Below are 8,979 nucleotides of genomic sequence, written 5' to 3' on the forward strand. Positions count from 1 at the left end.
GCGAAGAGAGTTTTTTGCCAAGATGAGGGTCATTTAAATCGATCGATAATTGAAGGACGAGTTTTATGGCCAAATTTTTAAATATGGGTTTATCCAGAGTAAGGCATTACTATCGCTTCCTCCTCCTCCTCTTCCTCCTCCCTCTCTTTTACAACACAATTCTACTATACCACGGTCCGCTTGTAATATTCCACGCTAATAATAATAGTAATAATAGGCCTATTTTTATATATAGAGAGAGCATAGAGTTGAGACTTGGGAATTGTAGCGTGTTAAATCGGTTGAAGTTGTTAGGTTATCAGTTTTTAAAGATCGCATTAATTCGTTATAATTTCATTTCATTCCGATAGATCTGTCAGTCAGTCAGTCAGTCAGTCAGCCAGTAGACAGGATATTTTTCTCGTTGTGTATATAGTAGTTGTAGGCAGTGTTGGTGGATTTTATAAATTTTTGTTTTTTAATAAATTATTCTACGGATTGGTCTTTGTAAAAACACTTGGTTGTATTTTCAGTTTTCACCACCACAACTTGTTGCAGGTGAGTGGCTGTACTGTTGGCATGTCGAGAAGTGGTTTTGTTTTTGTTTTTGTTTTATTTTGTATTTGTTTTGTTAGGGTTCATTTTGTTGGGTTTTTTTTGTTGTTGCTTTTTTTTTTTGGTTCTTTTGGTTTGTTTGTTTTTTTTTTTTGTGTTTTTTTTTTGTTGTTGTTGATTTTTTTTAGTGTTTTGTTTTTGTTTTTCTTTTATTTTCTTTTTGGGTTTTTTGTTGTTGTTGTTGGTTTATGGGGGCGCTTTTTAATTAGGTTTTTACTTGTGTTTTTATTGTGTTTGTTGTTTTCATTAAGGGGGGGGGGGGGGGCGCTTAGAGTTGACCTTGATTGCTGAAGTTTTCTCTTTTAAAAAAAAACAAACTGTAATTACAGCAGACAGTTTACGAAACAAAACTTTGTGATATCTTATCTCTTGTCAGACAGTGATAAGTGGTAGGGAAATAAAAAAAAAAAAAAGGGGGGGGGGGGGGGGAGGAGGGATAAGAGAATTCTCCAAAGAAACGGGATACATAAAAGAGGTTGGGGATGGGAGAGTTATACGGAAGGGTCGGGAAAGATTAGACTTATAAGGGAAGAGATAGATAGATAGATAGATAGATAGATAGATAGATAGATAGATAGATAGATAGATAGATAGATAGATAGATAGATAGAGAGAGAGAGAAGGAAAACATGGAAGAGAGAGAGAGAGGAGAGGGGGGGGGGGGGGGGGGGAAGGGGGGGGGGCAGTTACTAGGTAACATGTTGTTTAAATAAACCACCAATACGATGGCGGCAGTGTCCTTGAGTCCACAGGCTCATTGTAGAATCTCGTGGCATTTTAAAAGTTGCAGGATTATTTGATATGCTCACGGTTTCTTATTCTTCTTCTTCTTCTTCGTCATCATCATCATCATCATCATCATCATCATCATCATCATCATCATCATCTTCTTCTTCTTCTTCTTCTTCTTCTTCTTCTTCTTCTTCTTCTGCTACTACTACCACCACCACCACCACCACCAACACTACTATACTACTACTACTACTACTACTACTACTACTACTACTACTACTACTACTACTACTACCACTACTACCACCACCACCACTACTACTACTACTACTACTACTACTACTACTACTACTACTACTACTACTACTACTACTACTACTACTACTACTACTACTACTACTACTAGTCTGGTTGCCAAATCATGATTTTAACCATAACCCAAAAAAAGCGTCCGCCAAATTTTTTTTTGCATTTTATTAAAGTTGAACATCTCAAGATTAAATGTCTGAATAGTGCTGCCCTGAGCACATTGAGCATTTTGAGAAATTACGTCACAAAGGTCACGAAAAGGTCATTTTTTAAAATCCTCAAAAATCATTTTATATTATACAGAATGAAAGATTTAGTCAAATCAATTACTAAAATACTTCTTTTTTAAAAATTGGCCGAATAGTTGACAAGTTATTAGCAATTTAACTATCCAAAAGGTCAAGGTCACTGCCAAGATGGTCTCGTAAAATGACCCAAATATAGCCGTGTTTGGTATCAAATTGAAGGCCTTGACAAGACCAATACAGAATTTAGGTTATTTATGCTATTTGTTGGTATTTAAATTTCCTACAGCGGTGAAAGTATAATTGGGATAATCAAAATTGACATTTTGTGTGGAAAAGGTGTCAGATCACACAAAAACACGGAGAGAGTCTCCATATAGAAAGACCGTGCCTTGTTTTGAGTCTTTAGTTTTCTTCGCCTTTGCTTTTTTACATTGATATTTACTGAAGGACAAAAAATAGAATGACAATTTTCGGCATATCTGACATGTATCTCTGGTAAACTAAATCACTCATCATCAATGTCTTTGTCACTTGACTCATCGCTTGACATGGAAGCAGCTTGATAAAGGAGATTTTGACAGAACTCACGATCATGGCATTTACAAAATATTGTGCATGGAAGCTGCGCGGCAACACAGCCACATTTTGATGATCCACAAGGTTGTTCAGAAGAACATCCGCATTGAATAGTCTCTAACAACTCGGGCGGTACACTCGGTGTGTTGCTTGGCACTGTGGTTGGAACAAGTGATTTGGTTGCTGGCAACTTCATCCATCCAAAATCTGTTGGTTGTAAATCTGGGGGAGTTTTTCGAAGACTATGATACCAAATTGCTGTCTGAATGTGCGCTCTTTTGGTGTTCTCACAGAATGCTTCTGAGGTAGGGGGTATGGTTTTCAAGTCAGGGACCTTTTTAATGATTTTTCCCCGTTTTCTTCAGCCAAACTGTGTACCTGGCGCCAGGCATAGTTGCTTCATCGTGAACGCCGTAGCATGCAGTTATGAAGAAGGTGGCTTCTTGATAACATCTTCAAAACTGGCACTGGTGTTTCCAAGGTTGTCCAGTCTGTGTCCCTTTTGAAGAACTTTGATGACTGTGTTTTTCCTTATACCATACGGTTTAGCCACAGTATCACAGCCAGATAGCGCATGTGCTGCAAGAAGATAAGGCGCAATTTCTTGATTTCTCGAGACCGTTTTCCCAATGTCAACAAGTCCACGGTCCCTACTTGTAGCTTCCATCATCATCGAGCAGTGACTGGAGTCCAAGTCAAGCTTGTAGTAGAAATGAACTAACAGTACAAAGACATCCGTATCGTCACTAAACATCTTCACAACATTGGTCAATGAAGCAGCATGTATTGCTTGTTTCACCATAAGGACATCCGCTTCGTCGTGTGTCGTCTCCAAGTCTGTCCTTGTGAAGACTTTTCCATTTTTAATTTGGAGAGGAGCATTTTCGTGTCCTGTGATAACGAGACGCCTTTCACGTGGTTGAGCTACAGCCCTGGACATTAATTCCGTACAGAGTATGCTAATCAATTGTTTTTTGTTCTCAGTGCAGGCAAGAATTGAGCCTTGAGCAGCCAGAGGAGTGTGTACCGTTCGAACTTTTATACTGCGACTTTGTCGAGTAGCACTTTTGATGCTGAAATCATGATATCTGTCAAAGACAAGGTGCACGTCACTTCTGTCCATTTTCGGCAATAAGAGTGTCAAAAAACTATTGACATAGTCTTGGATGGTTCCTTTGGATGGCCAGTTTACACAATAAAGAAGTGCGCATCCATCTAAGATCACGATCTCAGGATGTTGTCCCCCACAAGCAGAGACAGTTTCTTGCAGATTTCTCTTCAGAGCAGCTTTTGTAGTAGCAGTACGTCACTGAATAAAGATGTCGGGAATGGTGCCAGTTCATATTTAAAGAGAGACTCCATGTCAAAATCTCGACAAGCCATTAATCCCATAGCGCGAGAATAAATCAAACTTGTGTCGTATATTGGACCACGGTCACTTTGAATAGATTTTTTCCCGGCTGCCATTGTTGTCACTTTGGTAGAAAGTGCTTTATAGAATTCATTGGGCCATTTTTCTCAAATTCTTTCATGTCCGTGGTACCGATGCTGATAGAATCGTCTACATTGACAGATTGAGGGCTTACTTTTCCATCAGCGATGTTCACAAGGCAATCAGGATGCGCAGTTGCACTTAGGGGGTTGATGCATCTATCTAATTTTGTCCGAATTTTTTCCCTGTCCAGCGCATCACTAGCGATACGCGCATTCGTTTCCTCTTTATGCATTTCCAGAAAGTCCTTTTTGGAACTCTCAGTCAATTCAGACAAATATTTCAGAAGACGACTGCTGGTGTGAAGGCTAAGGACCCATCGCTGAATGGTAGAGTGTTTGAGTGTTAAACAGACAATCGCTATGAGGGCGATTAATGTTACAGAAACCGGGATAAATTCAGGCACCAGGGGCCACATGGCTCAAAATATTATTTTTTTTAAAAGGAGTATAATAGTGATGAGTTAATAGTAATAGGACAAATATTTATTTTCTCTTTTTTTTTCAGAGGTGGAATCAATGGAAAAAAAGGTTGCCAGGAGCATATATATATATATATATATATATATATATATATATATATATATATATATATATATATATATATATATATATTGCTATTACATCAGTTCAAATTGTTAAGTGTTTCTGTTGGCTAGAGAGGGATCCCTTGTAAAGCGCTTTAGTGGACAGTGCACTATACACATACATGTACCCAGTAACAAATATTGTGCTCAAACGGAGCACCATACTTTTACTACCTACCGGAAAGAAAGAAAACATAAATGAATGATTGAAAGAATGAAAGTGGGTCACTTTAACTACAAACATATTTTTAAAACGGCATTTACCTTTTATTTAACTGTGATGGGGGCATAAAAGGGGACCTAATATGGTTTATAGACATCAGTGTTCTGATAAAAAAACAGACGGAGCAGTCGGCGTGTACGTTTGCTGCCGTGAACTGACACATTTAGTCTGTGCTGTGTCAAGGCCAAACAGCGAGTCACGTATGGAAAACCATTGTAACCAATTATGGATCCTATGATTACCGCATACAAAATCACATTTTATTAAAAATGCTCAATGTCTACAGACCGGCACTAATCATGATAACACTCCGCATATATATCGCATTCCGATTCCGTTAAAACATTTTTGGCGGGCGTTATGAAAGGGTTATGAAGATTTCCTCTAGACTATACTACTACTATTACTACTACTACTACTACTACTACTACTACTACTACTACTACTACTACTACTACTACTACTACTACTACTACTACTACTACTACTACTACTACTACTACCACTACTACCACTTGTACTACTTCTACTACTTCCACTTCTACTATATTACTTCTTCTCCTTCTTCTTCTTCTATTATTTTACTTTCTTCTTTTGCCTGCCTCTACTCCATCCACACGTATTCAGTTCTTTATCTTACACCAGTGCCTGCTCCCCATCGAAATAGGAAGGACTTTTTGACGTTTTGATGAAAAATCTCTGCTGCTCCCTAACGTGTCACTTTGGTAGAGTTGCAACCTTGACCTTTTGAACTACTCTATCATACTCACCGCTAGGATTAATTGGGTACTCACGCTGACAAGATAATATCATATCACTATCATGCCTGGGAAAAATATAGAGAGCTAGCACGTTCGAAAATTGGCTTGTCGTGTCCCCTGGTGATGGCATAATGTATCCGACGTGCGCTTATTTTAAGGTCTGATAACCCAATTCCTTATGGGCTCGTTGCTTTGTAATGGAAATCTAAATTTTTTTTAATGACCCAAAATATTGTCCATTACAACAATGTTAAACTAGGCCCATAAGTGGGTTCGGAGGTCAGACCTGCTTATATGTACACGTCGCATGTATCCCTTAAATTATAGTCATTTACCTGTTTACCGCCGTATTCTGAAAAAAACAAAAAACAAAAACAACTCGTATTTAAAAATTTGGTCCGAAAACTCGTCCTTCAATTGGGAGCGATATTTATTCATGTTTTTGTCCAACCTTCGTCATCAATCACATGATTTGTTGCTGTCCAACGATTGGATATTTCTTAACAAATGTATACACGCTGCTTTGTTTATGAAAATTGTTCACAAACCCGTGCGTCAAGCTGAACAATTGTGATGATTGATATTTCAAAAGCTGTGAACACATTTCACTATGTGGGTTATTTTTAACACACTTTGCAATGTGACCAATGACCTCGAGCACATGGAAAGGTAATATAGATCATGCCCATTATCGATCGATTTAAATGACTCTCATCTTGGCAAAAACTCTCAAACTCGGCAGTTCTGCATGAATGAAAAGAGCTCAAAAAAGCTCAAATGTTGGAGCCTCTCAGGTGTCAACACACACTCGTCCTTATATGTAATCACTCGAGCGTGAAAACTAGTCTTTGGTACTTTTCTGTTTCTTGTCATCAACAAACACACTGAAATACAATAATATAGTTTGCAACCAATGTGGAGATATCAACAGGTCTGAAAGGCGAACAGTATTATGGTCTGGTATAACATTGTCGTGATAGAGAATATCTAAATTTGCGTTGGTTTGAGAGTATTTCCATAACAACAACAATGGGTCCATAACAATTATTTGGGTTATCATACCTGCAAATGGGTGCACGTCGGAATACGCCTTGTATGAAAAATGAAATTGGAATGATGATGATAATAATAATAATAATAATAATAATAATAATAATAATAATAATAATAATAATATTGATAATAATAATAATAATAATAATAATAATAATAATAATAATAATAATAATAATAAATATTGATAATAATAATAATAATAATAATAAAAATAATAATAATAATAATAATAATATTGATAATAATAATAATAATAATAATAATAATAATAATAATAATAATAATAATAATAATAATAATAATAATAATAATAATGATAATAATAATAATCTTAATACTGATAATAATAATACTACTACTAATAATAAGAATACTAATACTAAATTATCTAATAATAATAATAATAATAATAATAATAATAATAATAATAATAATAATAATAATAATAATAATAATAATAATAATAATAATAATAATAATAATAATAATAATAACAATCATAATAATAATATACAAAGGCTACAGTCAGTGTCAGACTATGAGTTTACAAAGGCTACGATCATTGTCAGGCTATGAGTTTAACAATGGCTACGATCATTTTCAAGCTATTGGTTTACAAAGGCTACGATCATTTTCAAGCTATGAGTTTAACAAAGGCTACGGTCAAGTGTCACTATCAGGCTATAAGTTTACGGGGGCCTGGGTTGGACACAAGTAAGGAACAGAATCAAATCGTTGACAAACGCAATCCCCTTGTAATTATAATCTGATGATGATGATGATGATGGTGATGATGATGATGATGATGATGATGATGATGATGATGATAATGATGACGATCATGGTGTTGTTGTTGATGCCGGTTTTTTTTGTTTGTTTTTGTTTTGTTTGTTTGTTTGTTTTACGATAACTACTATGTTACTAGTCTGCATCTTGTGTGAGTGTGTCTATGTCAATATTGTATTGTTATAAATGTGTAACCAAATGACAAATTGCCACTTTTTTGGGGACAATAAAGATATATTATTATTATTATTATAATCTACATTGACAGTCTGATCGGATCTCCTTGTCGGATTTCCACGAATGATTTTTGATTTCGTAATTTATTTTTTTCCTTCATTTTCTTTGAACTTTTTTTTACGTCATCCAAAACGCATTCACGAATTCGAAGAATTCAATCACTGCCGTTCAATATATTTTTTTAAAAAACATATATTTAAAATTTTGGCACAACCTTCGTCTTCTTAAAAATTATCAAACTTTTTTCTTCCTTTAACTCTTCGCAAAGTCCCAGGTTTGAGAGTTTTTAACATGAGGTTGGTTTTTATAATGGCTAAATAGAAGGACGAGTTTTCTGGTCTTCTTCTTCTTCTTCTTCTTCTTCTTCTTCTTCTTTTTCAAAGTTGGTACAGAGATTAGCTAATCGTTTATTTTGTCATGAACGTCCGTAATACGCAAGCTGTATAAATCGGCAACAAACAAAACAAGATCTTCACAGGCGGATGTATTGAATAAACACTTATGATTTCTCTTCTCTCTCTCTCTCTCTCTCTCTCTCTCTCTCTCTCTCTCTCTCCAATCTGTGTGTGTGTGTGTGTCTCTCAATGTGTGTGTGTGAGTGTGTGTGTGTGTGTCTGTCTCTCACTCTCTTTCTCTCTCTCTCTCTCTCTCTCTCTCTCTCTCTCTCTTTCTCTGATGTCTTCCTTTCTCTCTCCCTCTCTCTGTCTCTCTCTCTCTCCTGTCCGTCTGCCTCTCTCTCTCTCTCTCTCTCTCTCTCTCTCTCTCCTTCTCTTATTTATTTATTCCTCTCCTTCATTTATTTATTTCTCTCTCTCTCATTTATCTATCCATCTATGTATCTATCTATCTATCTATCTATCTATCTATCTATCTATCTATCTCTATCTATCTATCTATCTATCTATCTATCTATCTATCTATCTATCTATCTATCCACCCATCTATCTATCTATCCATCCATCCATCCATCTATCTATCCATCCATCCATCTATCTATCTATATATATATACATGTCTATCTATCTATCTATCTATCTATCTATCTATCTATCTATCTATCTATCTATCTATCTATCTATCTATCTATCTATCTATCTATCTATCTATCTATCCATCTATGACTATGTCTGTCTATCTACCTATCTATCTCTCCTTCCACATTTCACCCACCACGATCATAACGTATTATATACCGTATCCATTCTGCTTTGTCTGGCACTGTTTCACACACACACACACTCTCTCTCACACAAACACACACACATACTCTCCCTCACACACACACACTCTCTCTCACACACACACACTCTCTCTCACACTCACACATACACTCTCTCTCACACACAAACACACACACACACTCTCTCTCACACGCATAC

The 8,979-nt window shown here is 36.1% G+C and overlaps 1 long non-coding RNA gene across 1 annotated transcript in view; it reads left to right on the forward strand.

Moving 5' to 3' along the window:
* The first annotated feature begins 257 nt into the window (after positions 1–257).
* Positions 258–8,979, forward strand: part of LOC144977414 (uncharacterized) — a 27,432-nt gene continuing 18,710 nt past the window's right edge. Inside the window, exon 1 of the long non-coding RNA XR_013646303.1 lies at positions 258–537. This is a non-coding gene — a long non-coding RNA (uncharacterized LOC144977414). The remainder of the gene's footprint in view (positions 538–8,979) is intronic.

The sequence above is a fragment of the Berghia stephanieae genome, chromosome 7, assembly GCF_034508935.2.
Source record: "Berghia stephanieae isolate SIO BIC M18660-M18661 chromosome 7, UCSD_Bste_1.3, whole genome shotgun sequence".
NCBI classification, from domain to species: domain Eukaryota; kingdom Metazoa; phylum Mollusca; class Gastropoda; order Nudibranchia; family Aeolidiidae; genus Berghia; species Berghia stephanieae.